Genomic DNA, 23,352 nt, shown 5'->3' on the forward strand with positions numbered 1-23,352 from the left:
GTCCCCTTGATTCCAGGCTTACAAATGCAAAGATGGATTTAAGCTCCATCATCAGAGTGATTTTTAGGGAGAGTGAAGAAGGGTGATGTTTTGAAGAAGAGATATGAAAAACATAAAAGAGTGAGTGGATGCATCTCAGTGACCACTTTGGTAAGAACTACAATGTATTCACAGAAGAGCAGTCTCTGCCCTCAATAGTCTTCCCCACGACTAAAATGACAATTACTGGGTCATTTCAGCCAGGATTTCTCACCCCCATTAGTGTTCTGGAGAGGAAAACTGAAAACGGAGTCCACTCATCATTAAAAGCACTTTAAATGTCCAAGAAACCTTTGAAATAAAAAGAAAAATTGGTAAGTTTGTTGCCACTGCTGCTACAGTTGGTGTAGTCACTTCAATTGAAAAGACCAGCTGTCAGAGATCAAGATCTTCATTCCCTTTACAAACTAGTTTCTCTTTTCTTGCCCTGCAACTACAGGAAAGTATGGCTTATTTTAAAATAAACTGTTCTTTGGTTGCTGAGCATGTATCTATCACAACTTTCATATTTAGAGGTAATGTTCCCAATCTTGCCATTATCCATGTGTCCTGGACACACAGTTTATCTGTAAATATCACAGTAAGTTTTACCAGAGGGCACTTCTAACTTACTGCTGACATAGTCTGCCACTTCAACTCTATCATCACTTCATGTACCAATAAAACATTGCAATCCTTTTGCTCATGTTTTGCTCATAATGTAATGCCAACGCATTTATCAACAGCAGGTTGTTCTATCGTGAAGTAAGAGACTATGACTGTCAGCAGCCTAATTTGTACCCAGAGAACAGCACGGTGGTCTAAAGTGCATGCATTATACTCTTCAGAACCACCTGGTTCCCACTGAAACTCACAAAGGAAAATGTCAGTCTCCCTAGCAGGGCCCTCCTAATTTTATGGTCTCCAATATATTACTCATTCTGAAGTCTAAAGATGTCAAATAATTTTAAATCTATCACAATGTTAACAGTACTTGGAATGGTTCTAAGACTTCTCAGAGTTTCTTCACACCTACAATAGGCCCAAATGTAAGCCAATTTTGGGGGGGAGAAAAAACTACACACAGCCAGGTTTTCCCTCCAGAAATAACCCTCATAGGAAATCACCAACCTTGACACGGGATTCCTCTCTCTCTCTCTCTCTCTCTCTCTCTGTATTCTTTTACAAGTCCTCTTAACCACTAGGTATTTTAATACAATACCTCGCAGATACCCATGAATTGTCTTTATGAAAGAAACTAATGTCTTCTCAATGACAAAACCATGACCCTTTCAGTCTTCCTCTCCTCTAGGATTTCTCTTTCAACAAAAACTGTATCCATGTTTTAGAAGCTCTTCTTACCAAATTAGCTTCTTTAATATTATAATGACTGCATTTTCCTCTACATCTACATCTTTTTAGGAAAAAAACCTTTATAACTCTTTTTCTGGAATTCACTGAACTCGAGTGCTTCTGAAGAATCAATTTATTGTCTGTCCTCTGCTCATCTAACAACAAGCTCCTTCCTTCAGAGGGCCAGTCTAGTCAGGTAATTCCAAACCTACTTACTCTAAAGATACCACCAAACTCCTTAGCCAATCACTTAAAAGTTCCAACCCATCTCCCTACTTCTCTTTACCACCAGTTGCACCACTCTGGTTGAGATCACAGCCTACTCAACCCATGAAAATTCCATGAATGCCACTTTGATGATTCTGGTTATTCATCAGGGGTTTCCATGTATCTTTCATCCCTATTAAAATGTTTACTTTTTTTACTTTTAACACACAACTCACTTTTCTATAGCTTTCTTCAGTTGATGATAATTTATATTCTCTATTTCTCTCTCACACTCTTCTAAAATAACTATTGCACATACTGTGTCTACCCTTCATTAGCGATATCATTTGTTCATATTCTTTTATTAAAGCTTTTTGAGAGAGAATCACCATATAATAAACTGTACTTCTTAAGTTGTAGTAATTGATAAGTTTTGGCATATGCAGGAACCTGTGAAACCATTACCACAATCAAGAAAATGAACAAATCACACTGCCCACTGGCCCCGTTGGTTGGAGAGTTCTCCCACACACCAGAAAAGGTTGAATGTTCAATCCCCAGTCAAGGCCCATACCTAGGCTGCAGGTTCCATTCCTAGTTGGGGCATGTATGGGAGGCAACTGTTCTCTCTCTTTCTCTCTCTCTCTCTTCTCTCTCTCCCCAGCCCTTCCCCTTAGCCTCTCCACACCCCCCCCAAAATCCATAAACAAATTCTCAAGTGCGGATTTTTTTAAAAAAAGACATCTGATTTATTAAAAAAAACTATTAACTCTAAAAGTTTCCTTATTCCTCATGTAATCAGTGAGTACCCCACCAGGGAACTACAGAACTGATTTTTATCACTATATTAGTTTCATTTTCCAGAATTTAATATAAACTGAACCATACATTATACATTATTTTATTCTGGATCCTTCTACTCAGCATGATTATTTTGACATTCACCCATTATTACAGCAATGATCCATTGCCTTATATTGTTTAGCAATATTTCATTGTATGTATATACTACCATTTTGTTTATCCATTCACTGGTTGATAGCCATTCAGTGTGTTCCCAGTTCCCAGATTTACAATTAAAAGTTGTAAGAACACATGTGTACAAGTCATTGTGTGAATATATGGTTTCATTTCTTTTGTATATACTTATGTATGGAAACATAGCAAAGTCATAGGTAGACATATGTTTGACTTTTTAAGAATCTGATAAGCTGTGTTCCAAAATGGTTGCCACATTTTATATTCCTACCAGCAATGTGTCAGGGTCCCAGTCTCTCCACATTCCCATAAAACTGGATACGATCAGTCTCTAACGATAGTCATTCTAATAGGTGTGTGGCTATTTGGCAGGGGGTACTATTGCCAGCTTTGTGTGAGAATCAGACACTGTTACCTCTGTCTTATAAATATTTCTTCCACTGGTTTCAGGTAGTTTCCTCACACACATATTCTCCTTAGTACTCAGCTAATAAAGGAGGCCCTCTGCAGATCTCTGGGAGTCTTCCTCTTTGCGAAGCTCCCTTTCCAGAACTGTGTCCTACAATCTCTGGTTGCTGTTGTCTCCCTGAACTTTGATCCCTGTCTCTTCATCACAGAGAATCTACCAGGTTCCACCTGAGTTTCTCCTCCATGCACAAAGACTTGGAAACCCTCAAGGCACAAAACCTGAATAAAAATTTAAGGCACCTCATTTGTTCTCCAACCTTTATGGTTCATTGCTCTATGTTGGCTGATATCTAGTGTCTTGAAAAGGAGTGCTTCATATATTGTCTGGTTTTTTGGCTGTTTAATGTGTAAGGCCAAATGGCCTTTTGTTAATGTTCTTAATTATCGACTTTTGGTATGCTCTGTGCTATAAATTAGTTGTCCCGATACATGTAAATTGTTCTTGTATCTTTGTATTCCCACACTATGGAGATCTGGGCTTTCTAGGCATCTCAGACCATTTGTTATTAGAAGGCCTTCTCTAGGCCCACACCCTCTTGTCCACTGCTTCAGAGTACAGAGAAACTTTAGCTATTAAACAAAACTATCAGCTCTTTGACCAAAGTAGATAATTTAATAATATAGATGTGTCATTTTTGATTTGGATGAAAGGAAATGAAAATCTGGCACATTTGCCTGACCTTCCTGTTACCCACAGCTGGCTGAAACACGCCCTCTGCCTGGAGCCTGTGCTTTTTCATGGGGCACAGTAACACCAGGCCTCTGCAGTGGGCATCTATGTCTGAGACCTTAAGCAATAGCCACTGGACAGAGGCTGCTGTCCCAGGAGGAGTGTGTTATCTCAAATCCCTGAGAGCCCCCAAACTTCCATGGTCTTCAGAGATAAGAACTTGTCTCTCACCATTCCACCTGGGAGATAAGGGTCTAGGAGAGAAAATGTTAATTTACTTATTGTGGAGAACTGTACTGTAACTGCTTTAAATAATGCATGCCCTCCCCCATTCCTGGGCCTGGCCTCCTTAAAAAAGCCTATATAAGAGCCTGAGACTGCTTAGAAAGCATAGCAATGGTGCAGGTACAATTTAAGGAACATAAAACAAGCCATCTCATGCTGATGTTGAGTTAATCAGGTATGATGACTAATTATACAGGTTTAATCAACGATCCTAAAAAATCTACAGCTGACCACAGCAACACATAAGCGATCTATGAAAATGACTTTGGCTATTTTCTCAAGTGAAAGTTATTGTTTTCTTTCCTATTCTTTATTTTCAACTCTTGACCTTATGCCTAGCCTTTCTAGATCAACAATAGAGTGAAATGGTTTGTCTTGATTTACTTTGGTACCATTACAAGATTCTGCTTCTCGGAGTGTTCACTTTAATCACATATTATAGAAAAAAATAATACTCTGCCCCAGTATTTGTCTGAGACTCCTAGGACATTGCACTTCAGAATGAGATTGGGGGATACAGGCTCCTGTTTATCAGGAAGGGACACTGGAAAGGACAAAAGTGAATAAAGCAAGTTCAATTGAGTTTGATCCTGTAATGCTGGAAACTGCCTCTGTCTGGTGACCTTCATATTATACAGTAGAGAGATATAACCATCCAGAGAAATCTCAAAGTATTTGTGATAAAGAACTAATTTTAACATCAATTGCAATCAATACTTTTGTAAATTAAAATAAATATGACTTATTCTCAATTCTTACTGGTAATAATTTGTGGTCCAGTATAGATTCATTGAGTGCAGTTTGAGTAACACCTTTTTAGCAACTTTTTACATTCATAAATATTTGTACTGGGCAGCACAACTATTACATTAATCTCTTAAGTTGTGTTCCTTAGGGGATGGTCTGTTCTGTATTCTAAAATATGCCTTCTGGGTATCAATCTCTTACTGTGTCCCAGTTGGCTCAACTCAGAACAAGAAAACTGAACTTTCCTTTCCATATGGGTCTCACAACCACCCTGCCTCTCGGTAACTGGTGCCAGCACTATTCCAATCATTAGAGTCTAGAACCTCACAAAAATTTTGATACTACCTTATCTCCAATATTTATATCCAATTACAAATTACTTCAGATTTTACTATCTTACTTTCTGATCTCATAGCACACCCCCTACACTATCTAACTCCAAACAAACCAGGCACACAGAAAATTTCAATTCTAGGTTACTATTCAATTTTTCTGTTCCAAACATAGCTGGTGCGCATGACTTTAAAGGTTGCATGTAATATTTTATCATTTTCCCAGAGCAATGAACAGTATAAGGATCTAGAACCAGATGCCTAGTTTTGAATTCAGTTCTCCACTCAGTAGCTGTATGCACTTGAGAATAGCGGTTTAACCTCTACATATCCATGTCTTCATCTATAAAATGTTGACTGTAGTACCCCTGACATAGTTGTTCTGTAGATTAAATGAGTTAATATATTTAAAGTACTTAACTGACCCCAAAACTAGTACATTATGAGTCGGTATAGCTGCTACAATTATGTCCTATCCAGTCTTATTCTCAAGTGCTTACTAAAAAGAGTCTTTCTGCTATAAATTGACAAAAATCTATTGGTTTCCACATTAGAATACCATGAAAACCTACTTTTATATACATGCCTTTGCATAAGTTCTTTCTATTTTGATTTTCCCTGTGTGTATCTTTATCCTAATCCCCTTCAAACCACAACAGTTCTCATCTCCTCCACAAAGCCTTGCTAGGGTACTTTAACCTACCTTGTCTTCCAGAACAACTGCATACTATACTCACAATGGAAGTCATCATCACATAAGGACTCAATGTTATTTTATGAGTGATCATTCATTTATTTTTAAATCTAATTGATTTATCATGAAGAAAGAGCACGACCTTTTCACCCAGACAAATTTGAATTCCAACTCCGTATAACTTTTGATTTCCCCCCTGTATAAATTTTGGCATCTATTTGACTTCTCTGACTCTCAGTTTCTCTCACTTTATTATTATTAAAGTAACACTATTAATAAGATAATTCTATAAAATGCCTGTAATAACATGTACAAATCCCTTCTTAAAAACTTATTGCAGAATTCCTGAGAATAGAAATCCTGTCATATGTTTCTATATTCTGCATTCCATAGAGCAAATAATTATATAGAGAGTAGTACTTAATAAAAGTAGTTGATCTGAGGTTGTGTTTTAAAGAGGGTACTGGAACATAATACGTTTATGCAAAACTCTTCTAATTGTACAACTCAAACATTTACTGCTCTGTATTCTCATGGTGCACCCTCTCTCACTGTGCTGCTAAGAAGCTCAGTAATCTCCTTGCAATATACTAATCCCCACAGGCTGTAATAATTATAACAACTTCAAGGGACTTAAACAGTGGAATTTGTTTCTAAGTAAAGAAAAACTTCCAAACTGTTTTTAACTTAAAACATCTTTATTATTTGGAGGCTATACTGACATTAACAAAAGAAATCCAAGTCAATAAGGTTATGATTAAAAAGGCCTTTAAGAAAAGAATATATATATAATAGACAAGAGAAAGCTGAGTGAGTGTTTAATAGTAGTAAATGTTTACATTAAGAATATTCTGTTTTTGTGATTGGCAAAATAAGCATTTAGTTTAGATTTTAGAAGGAACTTAGTAACAATCTTTTTTAAGTTTAAATTTGAGTAAACAGTCAAAGAAACCTGGGAAATTTCCTAATCTAAATATTTTAAAAATATTTTTAAATTGTTGAGTTTAGTGCCAGGCAGATGGTAAAAAAAAATGTTAGTTATTATTAAGCTGGGTGTGTATAGGGTCGAAAAATGGAGAGGTATATCCAGTTCTTTTTCACATAACCGTGGCTACATTGCAGTAAGTTCATAGCAGGGGAGGGGGGAAACAACAATATAAATCTTTTCCATGATAGGAGGTATTCAATCTGTTTATATGTCCAAGTACAATTTCCATAGAAATCTGATTTCTAATGTAGAAACACTAGCATGAGGTAAACTATTAGTAGACACACTGCCTGTGTGCCAGAGAAAAAAGTCTGGCCACCTTTAACTAGAAATTTCAGTAAGGTAAAATGGGCAGCTGATTAGGTATGTGCCAAGATGCAAGAGCTGTGAAGAAACACGGAAACTTTTAGAAGAACCTGGAAATAAGTAAGAGCCAAAGGAAATCTTGGATGATATGAACCAGAACAGAGGTGAATCATCTCTCTAGGGGAAATAAAAACAGAGGGACAGAGGGAAGTGGGAGGGGAGGGGGGAAAGTAAAGGGGAAGGGACACAGGTTAAGTGGGTTGGCATACAAGAGCCAGCCTGGAAAATTAAACAAGAGTATATGCTCAGAACTGAGAATCAACCAGAGGAACTCTAGATAAATACACACAGTAGCCCTGTGGTGCACACTCCCAGAAAGTAACAAGTAAAAAAGCACTGACAAAGCTTAACTAATGAGGAAGAAATGCTGAGTATGTACGGAGAAGGAAAAGACTGTTCTCACGATCCACATAAACACTTTTGCTATGGTGCAGAGACTTTTAAAAACAATGCATTTCAGCAACAAGACGGTTTATAGCAATGTCACAATTTTTCAAATGATATCCTTTCTCTTTCTTCTGAGAGTAACTTGGTTTTCTCATATCCAATTAAACTTATCCCAAAATGTCTTTCCCATTATCTCTTTGTATAAATCACTACTTATTATTGCTTGGATTAGTATTAACAAAATGACAATTTATAATCTTATTGAAATATTTTTGTGAATTTCTTAAATTCATAGTGTATTCTTACCTCTGTAATAAAATTCTTAAAATTAACATGTCTAATGGCTGTGATCAAAAGATATATTTAGTAAGTAGCTATCCACTTTAAAAAGGTATTTTAAATGATTAACTTCAATGATGTTTTAATATTTAGCAGCTTTGCAGTTAGTTAAGTCTGTATCTTTAACATAAAAAATGGAAACTTCAAAGTTATATTGGTGAATTTACCTGCTTTCATCATGCAAGGTGAAGTCATGTTTGTGACTATTTATTATAAAAAAAAGATACATAAGATAGCCTAAGGTTATGTTTTAATAAAGTATAACACTTCTTCTAAATTGATGGTTCTAGCAAGGAACCGTCTCAGGAATTAAAAATGTAATGAAAACAAAAATTACTTAAAAAGTTACATGGCCTCAGTTCAAGAACATCATGATCCCCAATTGCTTAAACACTAGTAAATTAATTAAACTAAGTAGGTTAATTATACACTATTTAAATCAAGGTGACACACAATGATCCTTTAAATAAATTTTAAGAGCTGATATTTAAAACTCAATTAACATTTGCAGGAAAAATGCCTGTATTTTGGACTATAATAATGCAGTGAGGTTTTTTTGCCTTACAGCTGTTTTTTTTTTCCTTTTTTTTTAATCCTCATCTAAGGATACCCTTATTGATTTCAGAGAGAGGTGAAGGAAGAGAAACAGAGAGACAGAGAGAAACATCAATCGGTTGCCTCTGGCATGTATACCCTGATTGGGGCCCTAATCCTCAAACTAGTCATGTGCCCTGACTAGGAATCCAACTCATGACCTTTTAGTTTACAAGACAACGCTCCAACCAACTAAGCCAAACCAGCAAGGCTGCCTTAGAACTGTTTTTACTGCAAGTGATTACTTCTGTAAAATTATTTTAGAAATCACAAAAGGAAAGCTTATTGAATTATGTTCTTTAAACTTATATTTGCATTTTATTTATACTGATATTAGCAAGGAGTTAAAATTTGAGAATTATTCTCACTTTGATTTTTTTAAATGCTATAAACTTTTAATAATCTAAAGAAAATGCATCCTTCAAAGTCCTATTTCTGAAACCACTGTGCCAAGTTTCTAAATATGGTACAGTGTTTTATAATCTAGAATCACATACTTGTAGCTATTTTCATCTTCCTATTATTTGTAATACGAGTTGTACTCATGAATTTACATCTTAAACCACCATTCTTAACTTCTGGAAATCAAACTATCCAGTTTTATCCTGGCTTTCCCTAAAATTTTAACTAATTTTAACTAATTAATTAAACTAATAATCCTCTGGTTTCATTCATTCCTAGTTTATCATCTCAATTATACTTCTACTTCTTAAACTTACCTTGCCTCACCCACTGTAAAGTTTTCAATCCAATTAATCTTTACCATTCGGATTCCTTCCCATGTCAACCAGCCCTTTACAACAACTCTCTGATTATTGTCTTGTGATTCCCTCTATTTTAGCATTTACATTTGTGTGTCGCTATAATGGACAGACACATTTAATCTGTTTATGTGTCTGTCTTCTCCAATATATAATATGATCCATGACCTCAAAGAGAGTTCTTATTCACTGTTGTATCTCTAATAACAGACTTATCAGAAGCTTCTTCTCCTTTCCAAAATAGTTTAATTCTAAGCCATCCTCAAAGGAGTGGGTCAATAATAAGGTAATATTAGTGTAGATTCAGGGATTCCAATTCACACCACATTCCCCAAACTAAACAAGTTGGGCATAACCAAATCAATAATTAGGTACAGAAAAGTAGTTCCTTTTCTTTCATTTTTAACAGAGTTTAGAGTAGTTTTAGGCACATATTAAATTAAACAGGTCCTTACCGATTCCAAGTATAGGTATAACACTGGCTATTGTGTTTAATGAAACTTAGTATTTGGTACAGTTGGTATCAGAAATGGTTCTACCAACTACAAGACATGGGCACTAAGGTCAGGAATCCAGATTCTCACAAAGAATGCCAAGTAGATAACAGATTTACCCTGGGAGCTAAGGATTAGAATCCAGGGGGGAAAAACATGGAACTAGTGATTTTAAACACATTCAAATTATGAAAAACCTGTATGTTTTTGTGTTTTGAGGAAAAACAATCTAAATACTATTTTTCCTTATTGTTCTGCCTTATGGTCTATGTCTGCATGCTATCTATAATAGTCATAAACATCAATCCACATTAAAAGACTTGAAAAAGAAAGTCCAAAGTCATGCAAATTTACCAATCATCAAGAGGGCAGCAAAAAGTAATCGGGAGGGAGTAACAAAAGAGTGAATGGGTGAATTTGTATATCAATGTAACAAAGAGTAAAATATTTTTAAGAACATTAGATACTTGTCTTTAAACAATCATCACACAAAGCCCAGTAGCTGCATCACAATTTTTTTCTCTCTCACCATTTTTTCTCTCTCCATTTCTGTAATGGATCTATCTTCATTTCTGGACCTATTCGTTCAGATTATTTTACTGGGTCTATTCTTTTAAAGTCCACTTCTAAAAATAGGTAGTTAGTTGTGTGTTCTCTCTTATGTAACTAATTATACTACCTCTGCTACTTTATAATCCCTACCCATCATTCTGACTATCAGAAAGACCTCAAGAACCCAGAAACACTCTTCTTCAGCCAATTATTGAAGAAAAAGCAACTATTCCTGGAAATTTCTGATTTTCATCCTATTTTCAATAACTGGATAAAATTTTATGCTAACATATAAATGTAACCACTAGAATAAATTTTTCCATAGGCAAGCAATAGCAGAAACCAAGATTTAAAGAAAAAATTAATACTTAAGCATTTAAGGAATTATAGCTATTATTTTCCTTTGTGGTTTGAAAAAAGAAGAGTCCTTATTCAATTTATACTATGGAATATCTTCATGTAGCTTCTGAAATGATAGTAAGCCATGGAGGTTTGAGAACCCTTAGACTGGCAGAAGGGAGAAATTCAGGAAGCAGTCACAGTTGCCAAAGAGCCTGCTGTTCACCTGAAGATGTGACATCTCAAAGGTGCTCTCATCCCCTGAAAAATACGAAGCATGAGAGCAGCAGATACTCAGTTACAATAACTGCAATAAAGTACATGGAAATTCAACTCTTTACAAAATGTAATATGTTCAGCAGAAATGGCTGCAAAATTTCAAAAAATTCAAAAGCAATGCTCTCCTTTTCAGTACGCCAAGTCCAACAAAGGACGCTTTCCTAGTGAATACAGTTTTTCTCCCATTTTCATTCCCATTTGATTACTGAGAAATCCAGAAAATCAGGTAGTATGATAAGGCTATTAAATTTCCTTGAACTTAATAGTCCTAACCTTCTTTGGGGTGTGGGGACAAATCTGGAATTGAGTCAACTCAGAGAATTTATAATAATCTGGGCCTCCCTCCCCTGCCTTCTACTTGACTTTGGTAAAGTTACTTAACTTTTCCTGTACCTCAGATCTATCATTTCTAAATAAGAATAATAATAGAAAATACTTCTTTTCATTGAATTTATTGTAGTGACACTGGCTCACAAAACTGTACAGGTTTCAGCCCAATACATCACCTGTACACTGCGTCATGCGCCCGTCACCCCAAGCAAAGTCTACTTAAGCCAGTCAGAGAAAGACGGACTCCACATGATCTCACTTATATGTGGAATCCAAGGAACAAAACACACTGACAGACACAACAGAAACAGAGGCATGGATACATGAAGCAGACTGACAGAAAATACTTTCCAGTGTTGCAAATTAACTTAGATATACATATTAAGGCATATTAAGTTTTAGGCAGAAAGGGAGTATTTAATCGGTATACATTAATAATGACATATAGGAAAAAGTGAGAGTTTATAACCTAAAAGTCAAAGTCCTCTTTATTTTTTATTTTTCCATTTACTGATAAAAGGAACTATTAAATTCCTTGATCAGAAGAAAAAATATAATTTCCTTATATTTATCAATATAGAAAGGATGATTACAGCAGATTAATACACAAATTGATCCAAATCCAAGACCTAGGGAGCTAAGTGTGGAAGTCCTGAGTCAATTAAGCATGTTGTTCACTTTCCACATAAGCTATTCATTCCATGGTGAAATATAATTAGGAACTATCCTATTAATATTTCTATTTACTAACACTAAAAACTACCTGAAGACAGTTACTTGCCTTTAACAATGCAATTAATTTTTGCATCATAAACTAAAAATGTCAGAAAATTCTTTAATATTAATATATGAGAAAGCACAAAATATTTAAAGATGGTTTTATTTGAATGTGAGTAAATAGCTTACCTCTAAACTAAATGGAAAAATAGTTGAAAAGTAATAATCATATGCTTCTCTTCTTTTGAAATATATAAAAATATAACAAACTCAACAAATACATGAATAAAAATAATCTTGAATCATGACATATTTAAATAATTTCCTCAGTTTCTTACTTCCTGGGTGAAACTCAAATGCCTTAGATTATTCAATTAAGAAGTTCTATGGTGACCTGAAATATTAACACACTTATCTATGCCACTGGCGCTGACATACTCTAATCCACCATTTTAAGAACATGGTTCTTACTTTCATATTCAATATTTACAATGCAGAATATTGTAAATTCTGTGAATAAAAATCTCATGAGGCTATCCTTATATACCACAGAACAACAAAATGAATTGTTTTTTTGCCACAGATCAAAAGGTAACAACCACATCTTTGCAGTATCCTGATGCTTCTGAATTAATCTAGTTTACTTATAACTCCTGGACCCTCTTCTTGTCACTGCTCAAGTCACTTTCTACCACTGTTGGGGTTTTGATAACGTTATTTCGGACTACTAGAATACTATTGGTACTCTCATTTAAATACAGAGTAAGTTTTAGATGTTCTTTTCCAACTGAATATGTCATTTATATTTTGTTAACTTTTACATAAAGAAAGTAAATACAAGCATTAAGAATTAATTTTAATTACTTTTTATTCAAAATGTCATTATCAGAAAATAAATGATGCAAGAGGAATATATAAGAATTTTGCTTTACAATTACAAAATACTAATGCAACATGAGAACTTATTATTCCGGAGCCCATAAAATATATAAATTTGTAAAATAATCTTTCAATTTTGGAACAAAGGGAAAGTGAGTTAATGAAGTAAAGGCCTCCTACTTTGCACTGGGTTGGGGACAGGGAATACATAGGGCAGATTCTCAACAAATATCCCAATGAGAGGGTAACATTGAAAAGGAGCCTAAGTCAGAAGAGGGTCAGCCTGAGAGAGCGTGGCTTATACCTTCTGCCACCACAACTTTCAACGATTTATCCCTTTCCCACTCTGCCACATTCCACCTTCTCAGCCACTTCAGGTTTTCCCTTTTCTACCTTCTGACCAGGAGAGTAGACCTAATATAAATATTCTTTCTATCTGATGCAATATTTTTCTACTTACTTAAAAAAACCTCTCTCTGATAAAATGGAGCTCTTTAATTTCACAAAGTTTCAAAGTAATTTTGTTTGAATTAATTACAGCAGAATGTAAACAGCTAATTCATCAAAGAGTATGTAAATCCTGTATTTCAGTTTTTTTCATTTGCAACATTTGAGTAAAAATAATATCTGACTCACCCTGGCTGGTATAGCTCAGTGGATTGAGCACGGGCCTGCGAACCACACGATGGAGGTTCGATTCCCAGTCGGGGCACATGCCTGGGTTGCAGGCCAGTTTCCAGCAGGGGACTCGCGAAAGGCAACCATACATTGATATTTCTCTCCTTCTCTCCTTCCCTTCCCCTCTATAGATAAATAAATAAAATCTTAAACAAATAAAATAAATAAAATCTTACTTAAAAAATAATAAAATATCTAACTCAAAGTTTGTGGGAGTAATAAATAACTTATTATTTCCAAGCCGTTACAACACAGCCTGGCACACAGTGAGTTACATAAATGTTAACTGTTATTGTAAACTGACTATGCAATCTTTTCTTATTCTGCATGGAGGAAGGGTATAAAAAGGAGGTGGACACTGCACACTTGTAATAACTCAGACTAACAGTCATTAGCAAGAAGGAAAAGAACACAGAATGAGTAATGTACGAAAGGAAATTTGAAGACTTCACCAATTTACAGAATAAATTCATTTTTATCTTTTCATTCACTGAGGACACATCACAAGTTGTGCATGTTTATCAAGCATCAGCATAGGCAGGCAGTTTTACTTTTCATGATTTATATTTTTGGTACCTTATATTTTGGGAAGCTAAATTTGAATTTTAAAAATGTTTGTTTCTAGAGAATTTATTAATTGAGGTATATGTAGTATTCGGCAGAAACATCTCACTACAGCACAATGATGGTTTAGTCACAAACCTGAGTGAGAGCACTGAGCTCTTTAATGACATTATTTCCAATTGCACTTTACTGCAGAATGTCTTTTTCCTAAATCTTCATCAATCTCTTCTTTCTCTAGTCTTCCTGTTAGAGCGATTTTTCCACTAGTGCTTTCCATTCTATTACTTTCCATAGCCTCCAATATCAAGCTACATTACCTATATTATCTCCCTGTGATTCTCGAAGATTCCCTCTCCAATGGAATCTCTCTCTGACTATAAAGAGCCATTGCACTCATTCATTAACCCAATTTCCAGTGCCTCTGTAACTGCCGCATGTTAAAGCCTGGTGTCTTAAGAAGCCTCTAATGAGTTCCTTGTCATCCAACCCCAATGGTTGTCTCCTTATGTCACTGGAGAATTTGGTCATCTTCTTTGTTTTGAAAATCTCACCTTCACTGCATGCTTTGTCACTGAACATTCTTGATAGTCCTCCTAATTTTTTAGTTGCTTGGTCACAGTTTTTGGCCCCAGACTCTGAATCTAGATATCTGTTCTTCTGTTTCTCAAATTCACCCTTGTAAATACAACCTAAACTCATAGCTTCAATTCCCATTGTTAATGTACACTATTGTGATATCTGTATCACGGCCCTGTTAGGCCTAACCTCTGGATAAATTTAGTCTCACCGTTCTGATTTCCAAACTCAGGTGTCTACAGTCTACCCTCTCTCCTTCACTAAGCTACAATACCCTTTGAAGGATTTACTTTGATGACAACAATGTGCACTTGAGTACAACAATTTTACAGAATCAGATCCTGCTCTGCCCCTTTGGGTTGTGTGATCTCAGATATATTACAGAACATCTTCAAGTGTAAATTTTCCAATCTGTAAAATGAGAATAACGGCACTACTTACCATAAATTGGTTACTAAAAGCACAGTATATAATACATGAAAATTGCTTGACGGTGAAAGGTCATGATTTAAGTTTTCAGTAACACTAGACACCAAGATTTTAACTATCACATTTAACAAGTAAATATTCTTAATAAGAGTAAAAGTGGCTTGATGAAATTTCTGAAATAAAGTAATATTTAATAAAAGTGTTGTTTATTATTCTGACAAAATGCGTCAATCTGTATACCAAACATGGAGGCAGCTGTGAAAATGGACAGAGTACTGAGCCTACGGTCAAGTACACTGGTTGTGAAAACTGCCTCCAAAATGTAAAGCAATGCGAATTGAGTCAATCACTATACATTCTGTGAATATTAAGCTATTCACCAGTGAAATAAAAAGCTTTGAAAATTGAACTCCAAGGGCTCTAATATTCAATACTTTCCTGACTATCTAATTCAGTATACCCAAATATTTACTCCTCATCAGTTCCTTCCTCAAATTTTCCCCTGCTGTGCTTTTTCTTTCTAGTAAAGAAACAAAATCTTCCTAGACTTGCACACACTGTCTCATGTCTTCTTCCTTATGTTGGAATATGACATCACCATTAAACCATGTGCTAAAGCCAAAACTGTAATTACTTGCAATACCTTAGGTTTTTTTTTTTTAAATGGGCACTCACAAATTTAAATACTAACAGCAACTCTAAGTCTGATTTGCTGCTCAAAACGCTGAGTGCTTTCCATCATCTACAGGAATAAAGCTCAACTTCACTGTCAGTTTTTAAGGTATTTCACCATCTGATCCCAATATATCCTTTTGCTATTATTTCTACAACTTTCCTTCTGGTACGCTCTACCCAGCTAAACCAAAATCATCAGATCATCAGTTCTCTCTCTCTCTCTCTGTGTATGTATGTATATATATATATATATATATATATATATATATGTATGTATGTATAGAAAGACAGAGATAGATATATATATAGTGTATGTGTATATATATATATATATATGGATATATGGATAGATAGATATATATGTACCATAATATATAGTATACCTATTGTACATTATGCTATAGGTATACTATAGTATACCTATTATATACTGTAGACTATAACATAGTCTATAATACAGTATATAGTATACCATATAGTATACTGTATATAGTATATATGTACGCATTTGCATATATGCATATAGATATACATATATATGCACATATATAAACTATAAACAGCCACTGCACTTATTCGTTTACCCTATTTTCAGTGCCTTCTGTAACTAAAATGGAAGGCTCTGGTGTCTTATGTAATATATATTCCGTCCTTTATGTTTTCTTACAATTCCCTCTGCCTGAATGTGCCCCCTGATATCTGAAAGTCTAAATAAATCTCACTTCAGTGGACACTGCAGATTGCCTACTAAAGATCCATTCTCCTTTTCCATCTTCAGCAATACTTACATTCTCAGTGCAGTATCCCAAAACTCTCTTCATGCAGACATACTCAAGAAAAGCAAGTCTCATCTGCAACTCCATGGATGAGCCTTGGTTCATTTATGCCAATTGCACGTTCCTGCATCCCAGCAACGGGTATAACAAAATGAATATGTATCCTAAGCATGCTGATCATCATAGATTTCAGAACACTTCCTCGAAAATACTAGGGCAGTGTTTCTTATTCTAGAGACTGTTAAGTACAAGGTTAAGTCTCAGAATTCACTTCTGCCACCCTCCTACCAATCAAGGGAAGAGCAGAGCTAATGACATCAGAGAGAAATAGAGTAAAAGCTCTGAATGTACTGTATCTGTTCACTGCTCTCCATACGAACTTTTTGTTACATCATACAATAAATTCTGTGTTAAGATACCCCATTACTTGCTAATAGGCAAAAGCATTTTAAATTTATACACACACACATTTCATAACCAAATTAAAATAAAATACAACATACAGGTGAAGATAATCTCTCCTTTAGAATCATACAGCTCTTTAAAATATGCATTTTAACGGTATTTACATTCTACCTACCTAATGTATTCAGATATAAAGTGTATCTGTCATAACCAATTCTTTACAACACAAGCCCATCAAGGCCTGATCAGGGTGTCTGATTCACCCTGGTAACCTTCACAATGCCTTATACATTGTAAAATAGAATAAATAACCTTTAATACTAACTAACTGAACAAATAGAAAAAAATCAGTCTATTTGATTATCTCCTAGAATTGATTGTTTTAATGAAAACATAAAATGATTTGACTTTCCTCTTCAGTTTATTCTCTGTACCATGTGTCTTTCTAATAATACAAAATATTCTGAAACACTATCACTGTGTCCTACCTTTTTAACATTTAAAAACATTAACAGAAAAGTACATATTAAGTATTAAATAACTATTAATATCTTTTGCCACTTCAATATCTGTCTCCCATTTTAAATGAGTGATTTAAAATTTAAATTATAAAGAAACAAGCCCAAAATTTAATTTTTTTAAATTCTATAGAATCACTTTAAAATTAAACATTTCAAACAATTAAATATTGAAATATTGAAATATTATAAATATTAAATATTGTAACTAAATAATTTCTAAATCAAACATTATAAATATAACTTTTTTGCAGAAACCCTGTAGCATCAGCTTTTCAATAAATCCAAAATATATGAGAATATATTAAAATGTTACCTGAACAATATTTCCTCTTTTGGCTTGTTATTCCATTTTTCTTGTTCACTACCATTTCATTTTGCATAAGTACAACTTTCTTAGGTACACCGGAAACGTTTGTTCCAGACACTATAGTTCTAATTGCTTTGACACCTTTTCTTTAACCCTTTCATATTCTCATTCATGTTAATCAACTGTACAAGTTTTTGTCAATCCAGAGCATGTAGTGGAAGCTTTTATTAACTCAAATATTTTACTTATGTGAAGGGGGTAAAAAACAATAATTCATTCAATAAGATTTTAATGACGAATGATATTTTAAATTAACACTAACCACAAAATAATATATGCCAAAATAATAAGAAATATTGAAGATTTTATGAATATTTGTTTACTGAACTAATAACTATTTAGGATCATTTACTACAGAAGTTATTAAAACTGTATATAAATACTAAACATATACATTACTTCAAATGTGTATTCTATAAATATATTTAGATCAAGAAAAGCTGGCTTACTTAATGAGATGTTTTTCATTTTTATAATTACAGTATTGTCTACATGAAAAAAATCCTAGTGACCACTACCAGTTTTAATAACATACTGCTCATTACATACAGGACATTGAAAATAGTGATAGAGATGAACGAGGTACAAGTATAAATGCGTATTTTTATGTTCAGAATGTTTCACAAGCTAGTATTTATCTTTTAAAAAAAGGTGCTTTTCTACACATACACAACTGGCCACAAACCATGCATCTCATTAAGTGGCTAGAGCAAGGATTGATGACATGTGTCACCACTAATGATGAGGCAAGAACTTAACAGTATAAAAGAAACATGGACAAAACCAAAGGGGTTAGATTGGAGGGTGGGAGGTTGGAATGGGTAGGGTGGGGGCACATGGTGGGGGGAAAATCGAGACAACTGTACTTGAACAACAAAAAACATTATTAAAAAAGATGTGTAAAATTCCACATACTCCCTATATCTGCAAATGACATTATTCTTGAGTCCTTATTTAAAAAAAGAAGAGAGAAATAAATTTAAAATCTAGACTTATTAATGTTGATTTATATTTCTTTGGAAAATCAAATAGTTCAGAAAGTCAGCATAAACACTGGTTACTTTAGACTTTCTTGTGGTATGTCCTGTCTATAAAATTTCTAACTATTTTACACTGAAAAATATAATATGATTGCTTTTAAGTATAACATAGACAACCTGAATTAAAAAATACATTGGTCAATTTAATCTGCTTTATTGAAAGTTTCAATATTTCCTGAATCACAAAATATTTTAAGCAAAACTCTAAATAATTTCAGGACTGATGATGTTGTACAAATAAAAATTTTCAGCTAAGAACAAGCCTATGAGGGGGGACCCCTCAAAAAAAAATGGAATTATCTTCTGAAGGGCAGGGCCCTGGTAGTACAGGCTTCCCTGACCAGGTAGGTGTTCTATAAACCCATCTGTATCACTGTGCCAGCTGGTACTGTTGCAAGAGGCTGCATTCAGCTTCCCTAAATGTTTTAACTACATTTTATTGACTATGCTGTAACAGTTATTTTGACTCCCCCCTTTTCTGTCCTCCACTGAGTGCTCCCCAGCCCCTCAGGCAACCCATCCCCCCACCACAGTTCATGTCCATGGGTCATGCATGTAAGTTCTTTGGCTACTCCACTTCCTATACTCTGCTGTACATCCCTGTGGCTACTCTGTAACTACAAATTTGTACTTCTTAATACTCTCACCTCCACATTCATTTCAACACACCTGCCCCCCCCATCCGGGAACCAGCAAAACACTCTCTGTATTCAATCCTGTCTCTGTTCTTGTTTGTTTAGTTTCTTGTTTAGATTCAATTGTTGATGGGTATGTATTTTCGCTATTTTACTGTTCATAGTTTTAATCTTCTGTTTCTTAAGTAAGTCCCTTCGACATTTCATATAATAATGGTTTGGTGATGATAAACTCCAGGAGTTACTTCTAGTCTGTGAAGCTCTTTATCTTCCCTTTGATTCTAAATGATATCTTTGCTGTATACAGCAATCTTGGCTATAGATGCTTGCTTTTCATGACCCTGAATATGTCTCGCCAGTCCCTTCTAGCCTGCAAAGTTTCTTTTGAGATATAAGCTGACAGTTTGTTTTCTTTGTAATATATTTTATTGATTATGCCATAACAGTTGTCCCATTTCCCCCCCTTCACTCCCCTCCACCCTGCACACCCTCCCCTACCATTTCCCCCTTTCGTTCATGTCCACATGTCACAAGTTCTTTAGATTCTGTATTTCCCACTGTACTCCTGCCCTCCCCCTGTCTATTTTCTACCTATCATCTATGCTACTTATTCTCTGTACCTTATACTCCTCCCACTCTCCTGTTGCTAACCTTCCATGTGATCTCCATTTCTATGGTTCCACTCCTGATCTAGCTGTCCACTTATTTTGCTTTTGTTTTAGGTGTGGTTGTTAATAACTGCAAGTTTGCTGTCCTTACATAACAGGCTCAAACAGACCAAAACATTATGGCTCAAACAGAACAGATCAAAGCCCCAGAGCCAATACTTCTAAGTGACCAAGAGATAGCCAACCTATCAGATGCACAATTCAAAACACTGGTTATCAGGATGCTCACAGAACTGGTTGATTTTAAGCTGACAGCCTTATGGGAACTCCCCTGTGAGTAACTAACTGCTTTTCTCTTTATCTTTAATGGCTGTCATTTTAATTATGATGTATCTGGAAGTGGTTCTCTTTGAATTCATCTTTTTTGGTACTCTAAATACTTCCAAATTTGCATGGCTATTTCCATCATCAAATTAGGAAGTTTCCTTTCGCTCTTTTTTCAAATAGATTTCCAATTTCTTGCTCTTTCTCTTCTCCTTCTGGCACCCGAATGATGCAAATGATGGAACTCTTGAAGTTGTTTCAGAGGCTGCTTACACTATCCTCATTTTTTGGATTCTCTTTTCTTTTTGTTGTTCTGATAGGCTGTTTTTTGCTTCCTTATGTTCCAAATCATCTATTTGAATCTCAGCTTCATCCACTTTACTGTTATTTCCCTGTAAATTGTTCATTTCAATTAATGTATCCCTTGTCTCTGACTAGATCTTTTTTATGCTGTTGAGGGCCCAACTAAGTTCCTTGAGCATCCTTCTAACTAGCATCCCTGTGGCTGTTCTGTAACTACTGAGAGTTCCCTCCTCAATTTTTATCCACCACATGTGGCTACAGGGCCAGACACAACCCATTCTGTGTCTGTGCCCCTCCTGCCAGTCTAAATGGATACGTTTTTTTTTTTTTAATTCTGTAGTTGTCAGACTTCCATTAAACTCGATTTTCGATTTCTGCTGGTTCTGAGTCATGGTTGTTCTATATTTTAGTAGTAATTTTGATGTGTTTGTACAAAGAGGTAAGCCATGTCTACCTACTTTTCCATCTTGCCTGGAAGTCAGGATGACTGATCTTCAGTGAATTTTTTAAAGACTCGCAACACATTTGCCCATTTCATCATGGGTGGTTTAAAAATGCATGGCCCACACTATGCTGAGTGTTCAACAGTTTTTGACCAAAAACAGCATAACCCCATGCCCCATCCTACCTATTCACCTGATCTTGCCCTGAGTGACTTTTCTTTGTTTTCCTGGATGAAAAAAGTGCTCACAGGGAAACGTTTTGCTTATGGTAAAGGGGCGAAACCAAAATGACAGAAGTACTAACAGGCATCAAAATCCATGCATTTGACACTATTTTGAACAGTGGAAAAATTCATCTCAATAGATGTATTACATCAAATGGAGAGTACTTTGAAGGAGACTACATTTTAAACATGCAAGCATAAATACACAATTTTTCATAAATAAACAAGTTCATGTTCAGTTCATTATAAAGTCTTTTCATAATCATCACAGAGAGGACAAAGTTACTCATAAGTATATTTCTAATTTATATTAGTTACTTCCCTCTCCCAAAAAAGGAACACTATTTTTTAAAAATCACTAAAATTTGACTAAAGGAACATCAGCCATCTACTGGTCCAACTTCTATAATTATTTCCCAGTTGATGCTGGGTTAATAGCACTGCCTCTAATTTGAGTCAAATGCATTCTTTAACTACCAAAGAGACAGTAGTGAACTATTATTTCACCAATATTAGATTTTCATAGTTTTTGAAAGGCTCACCAAATGGCTTGGCCTTACAACAACAAAATTTGCAAAATGCATGAAGAATTCTTTAGTTAAGCTCCATGTTTATCTAGTAAAGTGATTAACAGCATAGATTATGGACACTGCTCAACTACTTCCTATGTGAAGTTGGCCTATTTTATTAATTAATATCTGTAATTGTTTTCTTAAAGATTTTACTTACTTATTTTTAGAGAGGGGCAGGGAGAGAGAAAAGAGAGGGAGGGGAACATCAATGTATGGTTGTCTCTTATGCGTCCCATACTGGGGACCTGGCCTGCAACTCAGGCATGTGCCCTGACTGGGAATTGAACCAGTGACCTTTTGGTTTGTAGGCTGGCACTCAATCCACTGAGCTACACCAGCCAGGGTAATATCTGTAATCTTCAACATTCTCATCTGTAAAATGAGGAAAATATCACTTACTCCATCGGGTTATTATGAGGACTAAATGAGTTAATATGTGTAAAATTTTTAGAACAGTGGCTAGTAAATCTCGCAAGTATTACCTACAATTATAAATATCACTGTGCTTCTGAAATAGATGCCAGAAGAAACAAAGTGAAAGTTCTTACAAAATGAAGACTCTTTCATATTCTAAAATATATTGTTACTCATATCTTTGTTATAATATGATCAAACAAGTATGCATATACCAATGCAAAAATTTTCTATATAATTATTTTTGAATGAATATCTCCATGAGACTAATAATAGGTTTTTCAAAGCTATTAACCTTCTAGGACATCTACACACTGGTAGAATTTACAAACACTATTTTTTTGTTGTTTATGTACACATGCCTAATTGGGGGAAAAGCACCATTTATTTCCTCAATTCCCAAAAGGTGCTGATAACTTAAAATTTTAAATTAGAAAATTCACTCTTTGAAAAGATCTTCTAATAACTTACCTTGCTCAAAATTAATCATATTCTAACCTACATGAATTTACCAGATTATGCAGTACTATATTTCCTCTAATAAAAACACACTGGTTAGACTAAGAGAATGGCCTTTCTGTTTTTTATTATAACTGTGAAATTATTTTAAAGATGTGTTTATTGGTGTATTCATTTCATTTACAAACCTGAAATAATTAGGTCATGGAGATTTTCTAAAATTTTAAGCCTCTTGCTCCCAGTACACCGATATCTTCAAACACTCATGGTTATGAATCATGTATTTTTTTAAAAAGTATCCTTCTCAGAATAATTTATAGTAGCCACTTAGGTATTTAAACATTTCCAATATTACCTTCATATTTATAAAAAGTACACATTTCTATAAAAGATATGTACTTTAGTAAACCAGAAATAACTTTTGGTTTGTACAGTCCCTTTTATAACAGAATACTTTATTTGATATAATAAAGTTATGTAGGATAAAGGGAAATTAACTTATTCCATCACATACAAGCCATGCAGTCATTGATGGGTTAATTTTTCTGTGCCTCCATATTCA

At 34.7% G+C, this 23,352-nt stretch overlaps 1 protein-coding gene and 1 pseudogene across 1 annotated transcript in view; both read right to left on the bottom strand.

The window, feature by feature from the left end:
- Nucleotides 1-14,733, bottom strand: part of LOC118987096 (coilin-like) — a 71,114-nt pseudogene extending 56,381 nt beyond the window's left edge.
- The window catches only part of CCSER1 (coiled-coil serine rich protein 1), a 698,243-nt gene that overhangs the window by 654,796 nt on the left and 20,095 nt on the right, over nt 1-23,352 (bottom strand). The window lies entirely within an intron of this gene.

Source organism: Sturnira hondurensis, unplaced genomic scaffold (assembly GCF_014824575.4).
Source record: "Sturnira hondurensis isolate 20B ecotype Veracruz unplaced genomic scaffold, ASM1482457v3 Scaffold0004998, whole genome shotgun sequence".
NCBI lineage: Eukaryota > Metazoa > Chordata > Mammalia > Chiroptera > Phyllostomidae > Sturnira > Sturnira hondurensis.